The sequence below is a fragment of the Nanorana parkeri genome, unplaced genomic scaffold, assembly GCF_000935625.1.
Source record: "Nanorana parkeri isolate BGI_ZX_2015 unplaced genomic scaffold, ASM93562v1 scaffold200, whole genome shotgun sequence".
NCBI classification, from domain to species: domain Eukaryota; kingdom Metazoa; phylum Chordata; class Amphibia; order Anura; family Dicroglossidae; genus Nanorana; species Nanorana parkeri.
The window spans coordinates 720,252-742,425 of NW_017306468.1; the positions used below are offsets into that span (position 1 = coordinate 720,252).

The window sequence follows — 22,174 nt, forward strand, 5'->3', positions numbered from 1 at the left end:
GGAAAAATAAATACTCTGCTGTCCCCAGTATCTTTGCTTTAGTCCCACCATACCTATCAGGGCTATATGAAAAAGATGAAATCATTTCAGTCTAGCAGAAAAGCAGAAATATGAATCTGTTTCCAGAACCTTCTGCACGTGTCTTTTAGTTATGCTTGACTAGGCCTGTGATTCCACCCTGATTATACTATGTGAGACATCTATCATGTCCTGTCTTATCTGTTTGCAAGGCAGCTCTGGCCTCTGATTTAACTCATGGGCCTTCGCTACAAGTTGGAGTGTGATTAATAATTGACTAATGTTGCTTTTATTTATCACAGGCTAGCACATTTCACCATTATCCAGCTAATTTATGTTAAGAGTAAGCTGTCGTTCACTGCCTCTTTTTTTTTTTTTTTTTCTTCCAATGCTACGTTTATCTTTACTTATTTAAGTAACCGAATCCTTACACAGGGTACAGACGTGGTGGGTGCCAAAAAAGTTGATTTCCTTTTCAGTCGAGTCATACATCATCAGCCCTCCCAGCTGCAGTGTCAGCCAGTGACAGAATGACATGTGTCATTTATCAAAGGGGCCAGGGCAGGCCTTGGGAAACATACACGACAAAGCCTGAGAGAGTTCATTTTGCAGTCCCCTCCTACCCTCTGCGAGCCTCTTGCCAGGAAAGCCTGTGATGTTTCTGTCTTCACAGTGTTACTGTAAGTTCCTCAACATTCACATCATTAACCCTTTGCATCATCGGGAGAATCTTTAATAAAGGTCATGAGATCCATGAAAACAAAAAACTGATGTAAGATGAGCGTTTCATCTGACAAACCGTCTTTCAGAAAGTATCTTGTGAATAGCTTGCTGTGTTCTAAGAGCAGGAAGGTTTGTCTGTCAGTGTTCTGTCACACCAGCTCTTTTTTTTTTTTTTTACCTTTTTCTTCCATGAGTACGCTTTTGTGCACAAATGTTACCTGGAATAATGTTGCTGCATGTAATATCCTGCCAGTGAGCTACAAAGTTAACGCATTCTTCCTGCTGAGAAAATGATGTACATAACATGGATGTAATCAGTAAGAGTAGGTTAAAGAGGAATGTACCCTCTCTAATCAACTTTATCTTTGGTGCTCTTGTTGTTTTGTAATAACACCATTATGTGTCCAACAGATCCAGATTACTGACTGAATTTTGTTGATCGACAGAACGGATTTTCATTTGCACATGTGCAGTGTTCATGTTGCGATTTTTGTTTTCGTACGAAAACGCAGCTAATCCATCAATTTTTTTTTTTGTACGATTCGAAAAAGGTTTTCTAGCCTGCTCGATAGACGAAATTTGGCCACTTGTACAATAATTGTGATTGTTGACTTCCCATCAACTGGCCGATTATCGTGCAAAAAAAACGATTTCGTTCGGAAATCGAACGATAACAGCAAGGTGGATGGGCACCTTATCAATGGAGGATAGTAGTCTCCTGGGAAACAAACATCATATTTCCAGAAAGTGTTATTTTCCACCATTTACAGATCAATATGTAAATAGACACGACGCCAAATCTCTGCGCATGTGGGAGATTTGCCTGGGTCTGTTTTTATATGAATGGAGCAGATTCTCCTCGTGCAACCTCGGTATTCCAAGAGCCTGCAGGAGGAGAATTAAATATAATTTTGGCCAAGGCGAGAATGGTGGGAAGGCCAACAGAAAAGAAAACAAAAAAGTAAATAAAAATAAGGAATTCTCAACTTTTTTTAATACATGAAGGGGGAGGATAATGATGCCACAAAAATTTATTTTAGAGTGAAGATCCCTAATAAAGCTCGCCAATGAACATGCAGATGAGACTCTTGTTGTTTGTAAAGTCTCATTCACATAAGAAAATATATGTAGTAGTAAAGAAAACCTGTCTTCGAAGAATTAGTTGTGGCTGCGATGCTGTTGCCTTGATTCCAGCAGTTTAACGCTGGTCATACACCTATAGATTATCAGCAGATTTTCGATGGTCAGATGGAAAAGGTGCAACAGATTCCTCCATCTATGCTAAACTGTGTTGATGGAGCAATCTCCCACTGCGCCAAGCTTCAGTATCTTGCTTGTCGGGCCCCGCTGGCTCTCAAAATACCTGAACAATGCCTGCATCCAATCAGATTGTTCAGGTATTTTGAGAGCCAGCGGGGCTGACTGGCAAGATACTGAAGCTTGGCCCAGTGGGAGATTCCTCCATCCACACAGTTTAGCGTAGATGGAGGAATCTGTTGCACTTTTCCCATCTGACCATAGAAAATCTGCATATAATCTATAGGTTCATGGCCATCTTAAGTCAATGGACAGCATGTGGCAGGTGAAGTGGAATGGTGGAATTCACATGATTAACAAACTCCATGCTTCTTTGTGCAACACCTTCACCTGAGCTGGAAACACACACATGAATTTTTTTAGTTTTTTTCTTTTGGCAGACATGCATATCAACTGATGCTAAATGATGTAACTGCATACAAACCCATGCAAGTAAAGTGGTGTTGACATGTGGTAATGCATGTAAACTTAAGTACTAGAACACATAAAAGCTGAGAAGTAGTAATAACCTTTTTTACTTGCTTCTACATGCTGAGGAAAGCTACTAATGTGAGAATGAAGCCTAAATGATCGTTCTTATGTACGACACATAGATCTGTGAATACACCATAAGCTGTAGCAATAATGTCATATCGCCTTTTGGCATGCAGCAGCATCCATATTAAAGAATTCTCTAGGAGTCTGATAGAACAAAGTCCAGTCTAGCACACATACGTATTTAATGATTTTTATCACTCTAAAATACATACATTACATGTGCTGTAGAAAGATGGAAAAGTGTCAGACAAAACTTAAGACTGGTAGGCCATCCTGCATTTTTCCTAAAATGTGTGTATATATATAGTGAAGACTTCTCCCTGTGGTTGGGAGGGAACTATCTGGCCTATTTACTCTGCTGTTGAGATCTTTAAACTTGGCATTCAGCAATATTTAACTTTGACTTATCCATTCATATATACTGGCTCTCTAAGATGGTTCTGCAGAAATGAAGTTGAAAAAAAAATTCTATCTATCTATCTATCTATCTATCTATCTATCTATCTATCTATCTATCTATCTATCTATCTATCTATCTATCTATCTATCTATCTATCTATCTATCTATCTATCTATCCAGATATAATGGCTCTCTATGTTGTTTCCATAGAAATAAAGTTACAAAAAAAATATTTATATTTCTGTATATCAATCTATCCACATATAACGGCTCTCTATGATGTTTCCATACCATTAAACTTGAAAAAAAATATTTATGTATCTATAGATCTATTAGGATATAATGGCTCTCTATGATGTTTCCAACAGAATTAAAGTTAAAAAAAATCTTAAATTCTATCTATCTATCTATCTATCTATCTATCTATCTATCTATCTATCTATCTATCTATCTATCTCTAATGTCCTCCCTAATAATTGCTGTGGTATATGCACCTTCATTACCATCTTCTGACATTGATGCAGCACTTTCAAATTTGCCATTTTAAGCCTTTTGTTGTTAACGAACATATTACTTGATTCTACTGCTGTGACGTAGGAATACCTTTATGTTGCTCTATCTGGGCAGGTTATCTGTCTTTGTCAGTCGAGTTGCTCTGTTACCCAACAGGCGAATTAGTGAGCTCAGGTGGTTTTCGTTGGCTGGACCAGGGAGACAAAGTCAGGCCGTGGGAAGGCATGTTTGTCTCATTTATTCCCAGCCTGCAAGTTTTAATAAATTCCGCCTTGGCACTCATCAGCAGTGAAAGCCATTACTACAAAATTGCAGTTTTGTGCATGGAGCTTGAGAATATGCAAATGCCTCTTATAGAATTTTCCAGATATCAAAGACTTCTCTTTCATGGTCTCTTGAGGACAATATAAATCCATATTATGGAAACACAAGATGAAGTTCTGGGTGGAAAGTGTTAAAGTATCTTAGTGAACTGTGTGAATGAAAGTAAGCATTTAGAAGGCAATTTAGAATATGAGCACTAGAGTGTAGTAGAGTGTTCAAGAACTGATTAAAATTGTGTGTCTATTCTACCACTTAACCTCTCCATTGCTGGGGGTTAATTAAAATAATTATTGAGACTTTTTGAAAATTTAAGGGCTGTTTCTATAAGCAGTGAGAGAAGAGGTGTTTGTTTACAGAGTTCGTGATTTGAGAGATGGGGTTAGTTGGTTGGCTAACATAATAGTATGTAAGAGAAATGGTTAATAGATAACATTTTGTAGTTACCATTCTTGTGTTGCTAATATTATTTACCAGTCATGCATCTTAATGAATCTAGGGATTTCATAACTGAACATTACTTCATTGCATCAACATTGCAACATCTTTTGTAACAACTGTATATTCACCTTACATGTACCCAATCACACAAAGCTTTTTTTATTACTAGGGCCACACTAAACTACGTAAAGATGAACATTGGTTTCTTTCTGTTCTTTGCAAAATTCTTAGAGGTTATAATCCTTATTAATTATAGGACACATGCTTAGAAGCTAAACTCCAAGCAAAAAGCTAAACAAACACACATATACACACACATTAGCTGTTTTACCTGCCAAAGGTTTTTCTTAGCTGTCCATCTACTCCTGAGATTTAAGGTGCCCATACACTGCTCGATTCTCGTACGAGAATCGCGGGAAATCCCACGATCGTACGAGAATCGAGCAGTGTGAACGAAGACATGCGACCGTTTCTACTGTACAGTCGCACGTCTTTTGTCTAAGGAGCATGCTAGAAAACCAGCCGAAAATCGTTCGATTTTCGGCTGGTTTGAACGGTGCTCGGGAGACAAATGCCGAACGGGCCGGTGTGCGCACGCGCACACTGCCCGTTCAGCCTTGCGGTCATCTGAAGCCCGCCCCTCAGGGGGGCAGGCTTGCGATGATCGAGAGTACGATCTGCCTGTCCAAGGTGGGCAGATCGTACGTTTTTTAAATTACTTTACAACCATCGCAAGACTAAGGTCTTGCGATGGTTGTAAAGTGTATAGCCACCTTTAAACAGCTCTGACCCACACCACTGCCCTGTCTGACAAGGCAGGAGACCTACATTTTCTCTGCTGCAGTTAATTAGCCCTTACAGGTCTCGTTCCTCCCCCCAACCAATAAGCAGCAAACCGATAAGCTCATCTCTCTGTCACTCTGCTCTCTCCCCCATCAGTATGTCTCCTTTTAGCCCATGAGCACTGCATAGCATGTGACTGGCTCATTGTTCTCGTTTTTCCTCTCCCAGCCTGAGCAGCTTTCAGTCACCCCCGCTGTGTTCAAAAGACATGCCATTCTGATTGGGTACAGCTCCCATACTTGCTGGTATTAAAGCTTGTCCATTCCTTTCCCCCTCCCCTACATTCCTTGACCCATCACTGTAATTGGCTGTCTCATTTGCCAATACCAATGAGGAGAAAGCCAGAGATGGCAGACATACTTTGATACTAAAAAGCCTTACCCCATCAGAGCAGCCCACCTTTTAGTTTTTCATACAAAATCTACCAGTATATGGCCAGCTTAGCTCCAGGACCCATCAGGTCATTACTGGTGCTTCCATATATTAGCTGTTTGCTCCCATCACAAGCCGTACAGAATACAGCAGCCACATTCCTTTTCCTTTTTCCTTTCTTATTTGCTGTTTGAGGCTCTAATAGGTTTATCAAAGTAACGAATGTGGAAATGGTGAAATTTCTATTTAAAATGAGCTCCTCACAAGCTAGACAGCACAGATAGGTTTTTTTGTTTGAGATATGATGGGGCAGCATTATACATCCTGCAGCAGAGGTCTGTGTATTTTAGGTGTGCCTCTGGAAAAAGCTTAAAAATATCATATACGTCCATCGTTAATAGCCCCGGTGTGTATTTGTGCTGTGTGGTGCTGCGTTTTTCTGGTTATTGAGTTCCATCATGGAAACAAAGAATACGGATGCTAATATTCTGCAAAAGATCAATACTATATGTTAGGGATGGTTTATGAATTTATCACTGAAAAAATATGGAATAAATCTTTTAAGTATCCACGGCCAAGCAAGCAGAATGAGCAAACGTTCAGAAAGTCAACAACTGCGGCAGCTTTAACTTTTAAGTACTATGGATGAGCAAATGTCATCATGTACATACTGCAAAATGAGGATGCTAAGAGCATTATATACGGTACCTCTCATTTGTACTGCACTGCGGAAAGTAATTCTCTCTCTTAAATATACAGCAGCAGTTGATGGCAACATTGATCTGCTTCCTTCCTATCCATTCCACCAAAATAAATACATTTTCCAGCTGAGGACATAAAAATCTATCACAACTAGTAGAAGACAAGATGGCTGGAAAAGTAAAAAATGGTTATTCATAAATGCAAATGATTATTTGCATTCAGACCTTCAATTACATCCCGTAGATGAGTAGTAAACATGTACAACCCCATAAATAATTTTTACTTTTTAAACCCTGTGAGGCTTCGTGCATGAAAATGGTTGTAAAGGGGGAAAAAAATGCTGTTTCGTATGGCAACCCCTGGGTTCCTAAAATGATTTTCAAACCTAGATTTGATAAGTGACATCACGAGGCTGAGGATTATTTATGAAGATACATATAGGTGAAACTCGAATAATTAGAATATCGTGCAAAGTTCATTTATTTCACTAATGCAACTTAAAAGGTGAAACTAATATATGAGAGAGACTCATTACATGCAAAGCAAGATAGTTCAAGCTGTGATTTGTCATAATTGTGATGATTATGGCTTACAGCTCATGAAAACTCCAACAACCCCAAATCCACAACCTCAAAAAAGTAGAATATTACATGCAATCAATAAAACAAGGATTGTACATAGAACAATATCAGACCTCTGAAAAGTACAAGCATGCATATGTACTCAGTACTTGGTTTGGGCCCCTTTTGCAGCACTTACTGCAATTACTTTTGCACGATATTCTAATTATTCGAGTTTCACCTGTATGTCCAATTGTTGTATTAATATATAATATTTAAAGATTAGCACATTTTTAAAAATCCACCAGTAACTTTCAAGTGGTAAGTAGGCAAACAATCCTGAAATCTTTATAGGAAAATGGTCAGTGATAACATGATCCTTGTTTAATTTGTGTCTATAGCCAGGGGTGTATCTACTGCAAGGCAAACTAGGCATTTGCCTAGGGCGGCACTTTCCAGGGGGCGCCAAAAAATACTGCCCCCCAAACCAATTAGGTGAGAAAAAAAGAAAAATTATATTATAAATTATTCATAAATTACTGCCAGTACTCCTGGACCTGGTGCTTCTTTGACTGGGGATCAACGTGTCCACCTATACCGCCTACTCCTACATGTATGCTGCAGCTCCTTCCTCTTCCTGGTCAATGTGCTGTGCAATGTATTGATGTGTGTGACCTTCGTCCAGATGCACTGGCAGTTCGGACCTCCATAGGAAACCGGCACCCACATTTCTGACTTCAGGCAGCGGAGAAGCTTCCGCAGGATCCCCAGGGCTGAGATCCAGATGTTCATCGTGCTCATCGACACCTCCGTGGTGGTGAGTCTGAGGAAGTGCAGCCTATAAACTCCATTCAGGGTTATGTCTCTAGAGCAGGGGGAGGGTACAGAGCCCAGCGGCCAAGGCAGAATTAGAGGGCCCAGCATATGAAGGCAGAAGATCGGTGTTGCAGCTGCAGAACTAGGGAGCCCATCAAGCCAGGAATGGAGGAGGCGGCTATTGCAAAGGTAGAACCAGAGCGTCACGCTACGTTGATAGCGCAACCTGTCAGGATCTAGATACACCGTGCGCGCTGTATCCCGCAACTGACAGGTTATGCAAAATGTCTTAAACAGGAAGGGGTGGGAGTAGTTTAGATTAGGGATGGGGGGGTGCTCGGGTTTAGTCTTGCCTAGGGCAGCACAAAACCAAGATACACCACTGTCTATACCGTTAAAGTGTACTTGTCACCACTATACAATGGAGGCAGCAGTTTTGTGTGCAGTGCTGACGCGAAGGAGAATGCATTAAGCATTTTTGTGACGCCAGGAATATGTTTCTATTATTTTGTGCTATTTATATCTGACTCTGAATACCAACTAATTATAGGCAAACTCCCCAGAAAACTTACAATTCAGCTTTAGGTGGGCAATAGCAGTTTGAAGCACTGATTGACTTTATACCTCTCTTGTAGCCTCCAGTGATGAGATGTCCCAACAATGGTCTTTGTCCATGCCCTGTCATAAAAAAGACGTCCTGTGAGAGTCCACACTCTTAAGTCAAGGATTGTTTTACATCATGGACATTTCATGAACGGACTCCATGATTTGACCTTGTAATGGCTGTGGCAGTTGGGCAGAATTGGGAGTTAAACTGGCCATTCACACAAAGAATTCTCTGCACAAGAGAATTATTTGTGTGTATGGCCAGCTTAACTTCACACAAATCTAATAGATTCCTCCACTCATGTTAAACAGAATAGATACCTCCATCCATACTAAACAGTGTGGTCTCCCCTGCTGACTATTCCGCTAGTGGGAACCATGGCACCTGATTGGATGCAGTGTTGTTCGGCTGGCAATTTTCCACCAGGCTCCTTTAAAAAAGGCGATTGAACAGTTGACTTTTGCCAAGTTGGCTGGTGACGACATGGCCATCCACAGCTCAAATTGTGTCAGATTCTGCAGGAATCTAAAAATATTTGAGCCAATTTTGATATCACCCATACAGTCCCCGATCGATCTAAGAATACAGCATGGTCACTGAACTTGTCAGGAACCACACGCAAGTGAAATATCCGCTGGCAGTGTAGGCCTTTAACTTTGATCTTGACATTGCAAAATGGATTGACATGTTAGTGGCTAGGGGAAAGCTGAAATAGTAAGGAGAATAACTGACACATGGTAAGCATAAGAGTAAGAATCATACTGGAATAAATAATGCTGAAGCTTCTGGCAACCAAAGAGTCAACTGACTTGTATATCTTTCGCTAGCGAATACGAAAGAAAAAAAAAACTACATTTGGAGACTGAAGTCTTAAAAACCTTCCAGAAAGACCTTTTGTAAATTAGCCCTGGCTGGAGAGAGTCAGTTTTCTAGTCAGGGCTGGTCCCTTTTCATTTTGTCTGCATACAGCTAATTTATGTTTTTTGCTGCCAGATGTGGGCTGACAGCCATCACTCAGAGATTCCTTCCCCCCACTGTTTTCGGAGGTCGGCAAAATAGTCACGTTTCCCATTTTACAGAATCCCCATCAACATTATTGAAGATGGATGTATCTTTAAAGCTAAGATTGATTGTGGATATCGGAGTTATGGTGTCATTTATCATGGTGAATATTATTTAGACTTGGATTGTACAAGGCTGTAACTTGAGACACAGCCAGGGGAGGAGGAGGGACAATCTGGAAATGAGGATCTGTGAACTTTAATAGATGGATGCTTTCTTTTATTTATTTATATCCTTTTTTTCAGAGTTCCACTCATTCTGGTGCAAATTACATGTTCTTGAGGATAAATATGGCAGATCTTCAACTTTTTAAAGAGCCATGATCACTGTGATCTTTTTCCTACTGCCTTTTTAGATCAGTAGAAATAGGTAATAGTGGTTAGTTTAAAAAAAAATTTAATTGCTGTTTATGCATGTACACATATAGTTTGTTACTCCCGATATTGTTTGCTACAGCAAAAGTTTAAAGATCACCTTTACTTTTAGGGGATCGATGACTCCCAAAGCCAGAGGAGCACAATGCACAGCTGTGCTTTATAATTGTGTGGTAGGTTTTTTTTTTTCTTTTAACTGACTCCTCCCCCCCAAGGTGAAATTCTTCTTTATATTTCCCCACCCCTTCATTTTTATCCACATGGATAAGTACGTACCTTCAACCCTGCTAATGAGATCTTTAGGCTAGGTTCACATCTGGGTGATTCCTGACTGTGCGGTTTTGTGCACGATTGCCGGACAGTCACAGAGTCGCCCACCACAACCGAATGCGCTGGCGGTGCCATTATTTTCTAATGGCACCCCTGTCGTCCTGGGCAGATCGCGCCATTTCCCGCTGCAATTCAACCCATGCAATTGAACAAAAAAGCATTGTGTCGTGTGTCGCAAAAAAAGGTACTTGTACTTGAAATCAATGGGGCCACGCGACGTTCGCATGGTCCCGGGATCGCTCAGATCTGAACCTAGCCTCACTGTGCAACCCTGGTTGGTGCTGCACAGCATTTGCTTGGAAATAGTCACAGCCCGGCCCTACGCACAGCGCAAATGCGCTCTGAAAACTGGGTCTGCACTCATGAAATGCACAGCCATTCATAACAGTAGCAACCCAGCCAGAGGAATGAAATGCACAGCCATTCATAACAGCAGCAACCCAGCCAGAGGAATAAATCGGGATGCAGTGCCTAGTAGGCACGGTCTCTGGACTTTTTTAAAGCAAAGGGAAGCAAGGGTCGAACAGTGAAGGTTTCCAAAGTGTGGCTAAAGGTAAGTACTTACCTTCTACTGAGTGGGAGAGGCAGAGCTGTAAAGGGAACATCTCTAAAAGTAAAGTTGCCTTGTAAGTATCTCTCGCATAATGATTTTTGCTCTCATTGTGAAAGAAACACAAACAACAGCTTCAAAATCTTGCTAGGCTGAAAACATACCACTATGCTGGAAAATTTAAACAGTTGCAGGATTTAGGATGACTGTAGCAGTGACAGAAAACTGATTTGAGAAATCAGGACTGGACTGTTTGACTGGTAAAATGTAATATATTATTTATTATTGGAATTTTATATAGCGCTGACAATTTATGCAGCGCTTTATATACTGCACATTCACATCAGTTCCTGCTCTTGAGGAGCTTACAATCCAATGCCCCTATTTCGCATGCATAGGGAGCCAATTTAGACAGGAGCCAATTAACCTTCCAGCATGTCTTTGGAGTGTGGGAGGAAACCCTTGCAAGCACAGGGAGAACATGCAAACTCCTTATGGATAGTGTCTTGACTTGTGCTAACCACTAATCCACTGTGATAGTTGTAAGATCAAACTTTGGCATCTTTCATCATACAGTTTAGAGGTTATATGTACGTCAAGCTAACCATAGACATTAAAATCGCAATGACTGTCCTGACGTTTATGGCCAAAAGTAAAAAATCTGGATGTTTATCCCCTCAACCAAAATTGAAGATCCTTTGCTGGGATAGTAAAAGTTCTATGAGGACCTCAAACACGTGACAGGATTTTCAATCTCATCTATCCAAATGGATCTGGATCACTTCAAGCATAAAAACTTTAGTGGCTTGCAGTTTATTGCAGTATACTCAATACATCAACACCACTGAGACCCCGTTCACATTGAGCGATTTATCGCGCGGTAATTCCCGCGATATCGCGGCAAATTACCGCGCGATATCGCGCTCCAATGCAATCCAATGGGGCAAAGGGTCCTGCTGTAGCGGGTCGTGTGTCGCTACAGCAGGACCCTTTTTTGAGCGGATTTAGCCGCGATTCAAGCTTGCTCAATGCAAGCTTGAACGCGACATCGCGCGGCAAATCTCGCGATGTCGCGCAATATGCAAATCGCGCGACAAACGCGCGATTTGCATATCGCGCAGTGGGAACGGGGCCTGAGATATTAAAATATATTTAGAGACAATGATGAAGTGGAGATATTCCCCCATTTTGCTCTGGTTTGTCTAACTTTCTTTTTAAAACTGTATCATTGTACCAATTAGGAAATGTCACGTTCAGAGGATTGGATACTCTGACACTGAAAATATTCCCAGGCTCACCACACCATAACGTCATTTCAACATTTGTTAAAATAAGCACATCCAGACCTGTTGGTGCTTGATATGCTGATGATACATGAACTGTATGTGTCTGTTTGGAGCTTGTGGAACAGTTAACCTTTTTATAATGATTTTTTCAAAAGAAAATACTATTGGATAAACTGAAATAATAAAAGGGCCTCTATAATGAATCTTCATGTTCTGAATCCTAACTATTGTTCCATGTTATTGAATGTTAGCCAGTGAGTCTTATGTGTTTGTTAGGAAGAAGATTGAGCAATTGAATCAGAAGTTCAATTCCCTGCAGCTTTACTGGGTCTGTCTTTGCAACCATACAGTTTTACAATGTCATTTTAGTGGTGAGTTATATTCCTTAGATGTAATGCTACTGTGGAGAGTTTGCTCGAAAGATATGTCAAGCCCATCTTCTGGCATTATTTAATCTCTCTCGCACCCCCTGAAACCCATTCAGCAGGGCTTGTCTCTTTTTTTAACCTTGTAAATAGTTTTATACTCGCCTAAATCCACTGTTTGGGTCCCTCTCTGGTGCCATTTCAGAGAGCTAGAGACCCGAATTTCAGCATTGTAAATGTACCCACTCCAGCTGATCCCTCATGCTAACTTTATCACCTGAAGACTCTCCTGTGGATCCTGAAAGAAGCTGGACACTGTCTACTACCTATTGGCTGAGAGGGAGTGTACACATCACATAGGCAGTGATGGACACCTAATGACAGACCCCTAAAAAAGAGAGAAGACTTTGAACTGGAGTGCCACATGATCTTGGATTTAGGTGAGTAAAGGGGGCATTGGAGGAGGTGAGGAGTGGCGAAGGGGTAGCCTGGAGTTCAGCTTTAACTTTAATAAGCAAACGTACACCTGAATATTGCAAAACACTGATAAGTGATGCAGTCAATGTCAAGCATCATTTGTGACAGATGGAGTAAGAGTTAACTGCTAAGCAATGATCTTTGAAACGTGTTGTGAAATCTCAAGGGTTTAGCAGATTTCTCATCAAGAAATGGAAAATTATGGATCATCTGTAACTAACCATAAGGTACCTACATGTAGTAGATGGCACTGGAGGTTCATGCGCAATACAGCTGCCAAATGATGTTTGTAGAATAATCAAATTTGCTTTGGGTGAACTTGGGTGTTCTGACTTAGGGACAGGCAGGGGAAAGCCCCTGATTGCTGTTCTGTTGAGAAATATGTTGCCTGACCAGGCTTCTAGAAATATCATGGAAGGTCCTACAGATATTAAATTGTTTCCCAGTTTAACCTTAACCACATAAGGTTAACATCCAATTATGCCTGTTGGTTCCTTTGGGTCACATACAACTGTATGCTTATTGTACATACCTTATGCAGTTGAGTACACAACCCACCCAAACTCAACTAAACATTAAAAATAAACCTAAACTACTAGCCTGTGGGTGTCCTGCCAGTTAAAGCATTGACGGATATAACAGATGCAGCATAGACACTCGATGTGTCTTGCATTCAGTGCTCCTGTGTACAGGCTACACCCAGAGCAAATGTTGTATTACACTGTTATGTTATTGTGGATGTTGACAGACTTGGTAGAAACTCATGTTTAATTAGCAAATTGCTGCAAGTTCTAGCATGCCGAGCATATGTGATAGGATGCCCTATGATTGCTGAGTGCCCCAAACCAGCAAATTTGGTAGGTTATACATTTCTTTTATGATTTGTTCTGAAATCTTGCTGTTTTATCACACCTGGCCACAATATGAAATATGTGTTTGTGAATGGAGAATTAAAATGATGTCTAAGGCTAAATATGCATATTTAAAAAACCTGGAGGGAAGAAAGTTGTGTGTGTTGTCCCTAGCAACTTGTTACATCAGGAGATCACTTCAATGACTTTCCTTACTGTAACATGTTTTTGTAAGAGTAGAGCTTACATTTTAAAATGATATGCCAGTCCAAATAAAATATAAAACCTTGAGATGAATATTGGGAGCATAGCTTACCTGCTCAGTACTTCAGGTTTCCATCTAGGCATTGCTATGGTGCAGCAGTCCATCTTCGTGTCTTTAGTCGTAATCTAGTGATCCTGGAATGCGCCTGTTTGTGATGCTGAAATGCCTTCTTGCCTCTCATATGATGGTGATGTAAAAGAAAAATGCCAGCATTAAGAGGATTCTCAGACCCCCAATCAGATTCAAACCAGCCGTGGAATTTTCAAAGAGAACTAAAGCCAAACCAGTATTTTGGCTTTAGCTCTCTTTTGGGTCACAGGAGTACATTTACTAATGTACTTCTGTGACCTAAAATCAGCAAATAGCAGGCTACAGCATGCTGTTTGCTGACATTGCAGGGCCGCGCTGCAGCAAGGAAAGCACCAGATAAAATTGTCGGGATCCACCCCGCTGCCTGATTGACAGCTGGCTCTGTCTCTCTAGAGCCAGAGCCCACTGTGCCCATCCCCTCCCCTGTCTGTCCCTCCAATGGGCACTGGAGGAATGGAGAGGGGAAGAGGAAATCCCTGCAGGAAGAAAGCATGAGCTGAGCGATCAGCGGTTTGTAATCAGTCACACGCCATCTAAAAACTATTGTGAAGAGTATATTTTACTCTCCCAATAGTCCTCCTTTAAGGTTTATCTAAAGGCAAAACTTCTTTTTTTTTTCCATTTTGGATAGACCAGGGAGGGTTAAAATCACTGTGTTTTACATTCTCTATCTTATTGGGGTGTTTTTCCTTTCAATCCTGTCCTGTAAACTCAACAGGAAGTGAGGATATATCAGTGTGTGGAAAATGGGTTCAGAAAACTTACATTAAAACCAATTCAGTGAACTTTCTGATTTTAGCACAGCTGCAGTGTTTACTTTAGTATTGATGGTTTAATGAGTGCTTTCACATAGAATTGCCTTTCAGTAAGGGAAAAGGCACTTTACTGATTGCTCTAAATGTATGATAGGTGAAGTCTAATTAGTTGCTATGGGTTACAACACATTTCGCATCATAGATTTTTGCAATGGGCTGTCGATGATACCTTTCCAAAAAATTTCAGCAGCTTCCAACGTTAAAAAAATGCATTTTCGGTTCAGTGTTCCTTTAAGAAAAAAGTCCTAATGGATATATTTATCCTATCCATGACTAAAAATGTTCAAAGATTAATCTACTATAATGGAGTCTGCAATAGTCAGCATCTATCACCAGGAGTAATAGACTTTTCATCCTGCTGTTATCACAGACACATGCGTTTCAAATATTTTTATTTGAGTTTCCACAAAGCTCTCTGTTACGATATTGTGGTCTATGGACACCTAGTTTACAGTTCACCTTGGTGCACCATAATATGACGATGCAGTTCTGAAATGTCACCATATAAACCATCTGTCAAATACAATTCTGATCTCATCGGAAGGCTTAGAAACAATGAACTCATAACATGTCAGTGGATTTCAGTCTGGCAAATGCTGTACGACAAAGAAAATGTAAAAGAAAAAAAAGAGAGATTTGTACAGTAGCCAAAATGCATTTTCAAAATATCCAGATAGTGGAAAGCAATAAAAATGTGTTTGAATGATACCACTCACTGCCACTTAAACATGCTAGTGATATTGAACACAGATGATGTTGTAGAAAATGTTTTATGTCCTGCAAATGACACCATCAAATTCTTTCTTGTACAGTATATACATTTTATGTCTCTGTGTAAATGCAGGGCTAATGTGGGGGCACCAGATAACATTTAAAGGCCAACACCAGCCAAAGCAGACATTTCAGTTCTGCATGCACTCAACTGAGCAGGATTCTCTGCTAACTTTATATCTAGTTTTGTGACTCCATTAGTGTGCCAATCTCTTTTGTGGATTATTCTAGGGGTGGACAAATTGATATGGAATTTAGGAGCCAGTCTGTCCAAATTTTTTTTTTAGGAGCTAGCTCCATTGACCGCAACTAGAGAAAACCTCAAAAGTTGGGTTCAAGCTGTAATCTTTAGGGCCCATTCACATCATCTCCAGATCATCTCTAGACCAGACCAAATTGTTTCTGGACCTAAAACGCATTCCCAATGTATCCCTATACCAGGGCTCAAAATTTCCACTCGCCCCCTCGCAATTTGCGAGTGAAAATTGCGTGGGGGCGAGTGGAAATGAAGCCTCGGCTTCTCTCCTGTTCACCGACCTGATGACAGCGCTCCCTCGTCCGTCCGTCTAAGCAGGGGGGCGCAGGAGGGAGCGCTGCCTGCTGTCAGGATGGCGGAGCGGTGAGGGGAAGAGAAGCCGCGCCCGCAGCTGTCAGGATGGCCCAGCGAGTTGGAGATTGGAGCCGATGTCATCCTGTCAGTTTCAGGATGACAGCGGCTCTGTGCGTGCCTGCGTGGCAGAGTGGGAGATCGGTAAATATAATTGATATTTACCGATCCGCCATGTAAGAAGGACAAACACTGGAGCGATCGTCTGATCACTCCAGTGTTTGTAAATAACTGGGGACACATAGTATTATGTGTCCCCAGTTATGAATGAACAGGCTGTGATTCACATCACAGCCTGTTCATTCATGAATTTCTCAATGGGGAGAAACACTCAGTACAGAGGCTCCTCCCCATTCAGAAACTATTAATAGTAAATATTTTACTATCAGTGTATGAATGAATGGGAAGCCTCTGTACTGAGTGCTGAGGCTGCTGAAAAAGAAATTAAGGATTTGGTGTCCTCAATTTCTTTTCTATTTTAAAAGGGAAATGTCAGGGGTCTGTTTGGACCCCTAATAATTCCCTGAAGCCCCCCCAACAGTAAAAAAAAGTAATAAATCATAAAATAAAATAAAAAATTATAATAAAAAATGTAAAAAATTATTTTAAAAAAGTGAAAACTGCTCCCCCCCACACGCATATTATTAGACATGTGCGAAGACTAAAAATTAATTTCAGATGAAATGTGTATGTGTAATGCTCTGTGCGTTGTGCTGTGGCTGTATGTGTAATGCCCTGTGCGTTGTGCTGTGGCTGTGTGTGTTGTGCTGTGTGCGCGTTGTGCCCTGTGTGTGTTTGTTTGTGTTATGCAGGGCAACTGGTGGCGAGTAACTTTGAAGGCCTGGCTAGTAACTCAGGACCTGAAATTTTGAGCCCTGCCTATATTATTCCTGGCCTCTTTTCCAGAACAGACCAGAAAAATACTGCATGTCTCATTTTGTCGGCCTGGAATGCACTGGACCGCATGGAAACGCATAAAAAATGTATGCGAACGCACCTGAGAGCCTATTTTAAGCTAAAAAAAATTACAAAACCCAGATCCGGATTGCTGCAAAATCACGGTAAAAACGCAGTGCACTGTGTTTCAGATCTGGTCCACAAATTGGTGTGAACTTGCCCTTCAAGTGACATTAACGGCAAACGTCCCCTCCCCCCGCCTACAGTGCTAATGTAAGGACTTATCTTAAATGATGCCTCTTAATCCAATCTTCTTTCCTGTAGTTTTTAGCTGTCCCTCCAGCGCTGGTGTGGGTCTCTGATCCAGCGCTGACTCCTCTGTCCTCCTCTCCTCTGACGTCCTACGGTGTCCGTGCATGTGCACGCTGCTCCATAGACTTACCTTGTGTCTCTCCTCGTCTCCCGACCGAACATCTGAACTGCGCATGCACCCGCCCCAAGATCCTTTGCGGCTGTTCGGACAGGAGTGTGCGGCGGAGACACAGGAAAGTATTAACCCTTTGAAAAAGTTTAAAAAATAATAATTTTGCATAGATCTACTGCTTGCTAGCAGTAGATCTATGCAAAAACATGCAAGGGTTTAATAACCCTTTAAGGAGCATTTGCTACCTGGCTCCTGGGATTTGTAATCCAGCCCTGGATTATCCATATAGTAAAATATGTGAATAAATCTTGTATTCATCTGTAACAGGGAGACACACTTCTAAAACCCTCAGCAGCAGGTAATAGGAGGCCCACAAGCATATAGTCAGAAGGTCATTTTAACCAGCCAGCATCCACCCATATCTGAAACATTAGTGTGAAGTAGAATTAGCTTTTAATGTCTACAAGCAAGACGTCTGTTATCTGGAGAACGGTTATCTAGAAAGCGTTACAAACTACAATGGCAAAAATTGACTATTTGCTTTACTTCAACAAAAAAGATCACAACCTGCCAAAACCCAGACAGAATCAGATAGCATTTGCACTTTGGACTCTTGCTGAATTTCTCTCTGGCTTTTATTACTGAACTTGCCCAACTCAAGTTTCCAGTTCTGCCCCCCCATCACCCCAGGGAAATAGTCTTGCTAGCACGACTTGATGCCCCTTAGGAATGACTGGAAAAGAAAGAGTGGTTTGCATAGGCACACTATATGGCCAAACATATGTAAACACCAGTCCAAATGATTAAATTCAGGTGCTTCCAGCGAAGGGTACTGGTAAAGTGGAACATCTAGAAGTCTTAATTATGTCAAAGCAGTACCATGTTTTGAATCCCTTTTATAAAAATAGTTAATTTGCTGAAATGTGGGGATGCCCAGGCATGTTTAAATCTGTCTCTGTAGTCTGTGGTTGGTCATACACTGTTTAGACTTTCGGCTGATTCACAAGAACCCACCGAAATTCATACTGTGGGTAGCCCTGTTGGCTCAACATCAAGTGACGTTTTCTATGAGTTTAAAAGTCTGACCAAAAACTGTTGCAGTAAATGTGCATAGTGAAGCTGACATGACTGAAGCACCACGAAAAACATCACTATAGACAGGAGCAGGCCTTTGTAATAAAAGTGCAGGTTGGACAACTCAGCTTGTGGCTGAGAAGGAATAGAGATCTGGGAAATAAAGCAGCTTGGCATGTGATTTAATCAATCTACTGTCACTGTAAAATAATACTAAAGATGGCCATCCACAGATTGAATTTAGTTTCTTGTTGAATCGGCCAAAATTCGATCTGTGGTCCTCCTGGCACCACCAGGCTCAACAAAAGTAGATATTACAAGCTACTTTTATTGAAGTAGCCAAGTGTAAAATTGTTGGCCAAACAGTGACTGCAGCCAAATCAGCTGCAGCTGTGGTCGCTGGCTGTTAGAATATAATAGCCGGCAGGAGAAATTTCTCCATCCATGTTCTTTAACATGGAATTGAGCTGAACTAGAGAAGCCAAACTCTGTATGGCCAGCTTTGGAGTAGACATAGCAGCCCAAGAGACAACCATATCGTCTCAGTAATGGCATATAGGGAGCTATCTGCCTGTCTTCAAACATGTTGTTTCAGTGCCAGGACATGCTTTGGTTCTTGGCCAAAAGACTGTATAGTGCACATAAGGTACTTTTTATATTTCCTCTTCTGCCTAGATGTTAGTCATATTAGCACATGATGGAAGACCATGTCGATGGACATGTTTGGCATATGCATGACCACTGGATTATCCCTGACCCCATTCTTGGTAATCCAGTTGTGTCTGTCTTCAGTAGCGAAGTTAGTCATGTGTGCCCTTTCTGCAGTATCTGAAATACTTCAATTTTAGTTTCGTAGCACTAGGAAAAGTAAAATAAGTGTATGTTACTCATCCAGACCAACATTTGGCTATACATTTAGTTAATATGGTATGTTTTGCCATCTGTAAATGTAATTGTGGCTGGGCTGTTAAAGTTATGATTTCATAGAAATCATTAAAATTACAACTCATGCCGAAGTGTCCCCTTGGTATTAGTAATATCTTTGGATATACACCAGTTCATAGCCTGGGTTTTCTTTTCAGAGATGTGAGTCAGATAAGTTTCTAATATTTGTTTAGAAATGCTTATTTTATTCTGAAAGATTTACATTTAAAAATAGGTGATAATTCACCACAAGACCTAAGACTGTGTTCGGATGTATTTTATATCCAAGGAACATCATATTGGTTTGAGCATATGGTATTATTTTATGTTCTATTTCTGAAATTAATTCTCCGCTTTGCCTGTTACTTTTGTATGCCTTACCTACAGGTGTGTTATACAATTATAAATCCAGATGTAGCACGCATATGACCCCATTAACTTGAGTGTGCATTTTAACTTTATGGTTTTACTTGGGTTTTATAGAAAATCCATACATTTATTTGTCTTGATTCTATTAAAATGTAGTATTAATGCAGTTCTAGGTGTGTTTTCCCAAGTTAAAATTACATACCACTGAATAAGTACAGGGAAGATGTGACTAAAATGTCCCCACTCTCCAAATTTAAATATATATTTTTTGCTTGAATTGAACTTAAATGGTTAGGCTACGTGGAGATGATCCAGCATGGCAAGAAGACTTTTATTTTTTGGTTTTATGCTACTGCTTTGTTAGTTTGGAATATTTTTTTTTTTTCATTCAGAAATCAGCAAATACCAGTTGTGTAGAGGGACAGATTCGCTCAGATAGGGCAAATATACACACTTTCATATTTACACAGTGTTTCCAGTTGACTGCTATATTTGCATACCTTCTTTTATTCAAATATGTGTTTTTTATTAATTAATCATATTGATCTAAACACAGACAGCTGTCTTTTATTTGACAGCAAAATGTGTTTTGTGTTCCTACGGAGCCCTGGTCTGCACCCATATTTTTATTCTTTTGTTTCCACCAGCAGTGACTCACCTCTGACCTGCTATACAACAATTATAACAAGACTGTACTGCTATTTATATAAAGTGAACCTGACATGAATCTAGCAATAAAGACCTAACTTAACTTGGTGAGAGAAGGCACGAAAAGGTGTCACTACTTTAAAGCGGGCCTTTACACTCAAAAATCTAATTCTACCAATGCATCCCTCTATGTATGATGATTAATAATAGTATAGACCTGTCAGGTGTAAAATGCTGTGATTTTGAAATACTTACACTTGCAGAACATTCACTTCTTGCTTTGAAAGGGTAAAATTTCTTCAGTTTGCCAAAGCAATGCACACTGGGATTGCTTTGTCATCAATAGAGCATTGCTAGGAAATCTCATCTGTAATCTCAGGAGATCTCAGGGAAAGCCATTTTTCTCCCCTGAGATGATGTGCATGGTCACATGTCTAGTCACATGAGCCAGAAATCCAGGAAGTAAAAGGAGATCTACTGCCCTTAGTAAACATGGCCACCGTCAGAAGACTGGGGAAGAGAAGACAAATACGGTATGTAAAGAATACAAAGATATGACCAAAGAAGGTGCTCTGTGTGCTATTGGGTCTCTTCACTTTACCTTCAAGTTGAACCTCGGGCTTGTTGCAACATCCCATATTACACTGAGGACTCTTTTTTTGCATCTAGGATGCTGTTATTGTATTGTGGTCATAAATGGAATAGGCATTCTAAGTATGTATCTATAGTTGCCAATGTAGTGCCTGTCCCATCCCTCCTAGTTGTTTTTTTATCTCATTATTTTTACAATTGCAACACACAAAAGGGCACAGAAAAAGACACAGCAGCGACAGTGGTGTTTATCTTGTTCCTCCTTAAAAAAAAAGAAGCTGATATGCACCTGGATCCTACCCCACCCCACCAAGGCAGTTTTTGTGACACTGTTGGAGGAGGTGGTGGAAAGGCAAGGTGGCAGAACTTCTCCTTTTCATTGGTGTGCTTGTGATGCCTAGTATGAAAACTTGTGGTGCTGCTGGCAGATAATGGGAGATAAATGGACAAAAACCCTAAGCTTAAGATAATGGCCCCCTCTGTGGCTAGGCCACTGCAACTGAACCCTGTGGCTGTAGCCCTTCTGTGTATTTTGATAGTCTGCTGCAACATTTTCTTGGGACTGGCCAAAGGTATCCAGAATGGTAAGAAAAGTTGTGATGAGATAGAGAGAGATCTATATGGCACAAATGATCTTATTTAAAAAAATAAGTGGTTGGCATCAGTTTTGTAAGAATCTCTATTCTCTGCTAACAGTTCCAGTCAGCTACTAAAAGCCGGCCATACAGGCATCGCGATCTCCACTCGGCACCTGAATATCTGATTGGATGCGGTCACTGTTTGGCTGACAATTTTCCACCTGGCTCCTTCGATTTTTCAATTGATGTTTATTGAGCTGGGTGGTGCTGACAAGGCCACCCACGGCTTGAATTTTGAGCCGTGTATGACTACCTTTACTTGGAAGGCAAAGTCATTATCTTATGAAATTCCATTCTACGTATGGAAACAAGTTAGGAACATAATGTTTCATCACATGTAGAATATGTAAATGCAGACGTTACAGAACAGTAAGGCTCTCGATTAAAACTGAGTCTACAGAAGAAAACTTTGTTTTCAGTATGCCAGGCTGGACAATATGCTTTTTTGTGCCACCACTCCTGCCATGTTCATCCACACAGCTTATGTTCTATTCTCTTTACAATTGGAGAGTCAGAAGCTTTCTAAAGCTGTTGTATTATTGTGATGCATAGGTTTTCCACTAGCACATTTGTATTATATCACACCTAGCAGAGGG

At 40.7% G+C, this 22,174-nt stretch overlaps 1 protein-coding gene across 1 annotated transcript in view; it reads left to right on the forward strand.

The window, feature by feature from the left end:
• Positions 1-22,174, forward strand: part of TSHZ1 (teashirt zinc finger homeobox 1) — a 105,737-nt gene that overhangs the window by 29,234 nt on the left and 54,329 nt on the right. The window lies entirely within an intron of this gene.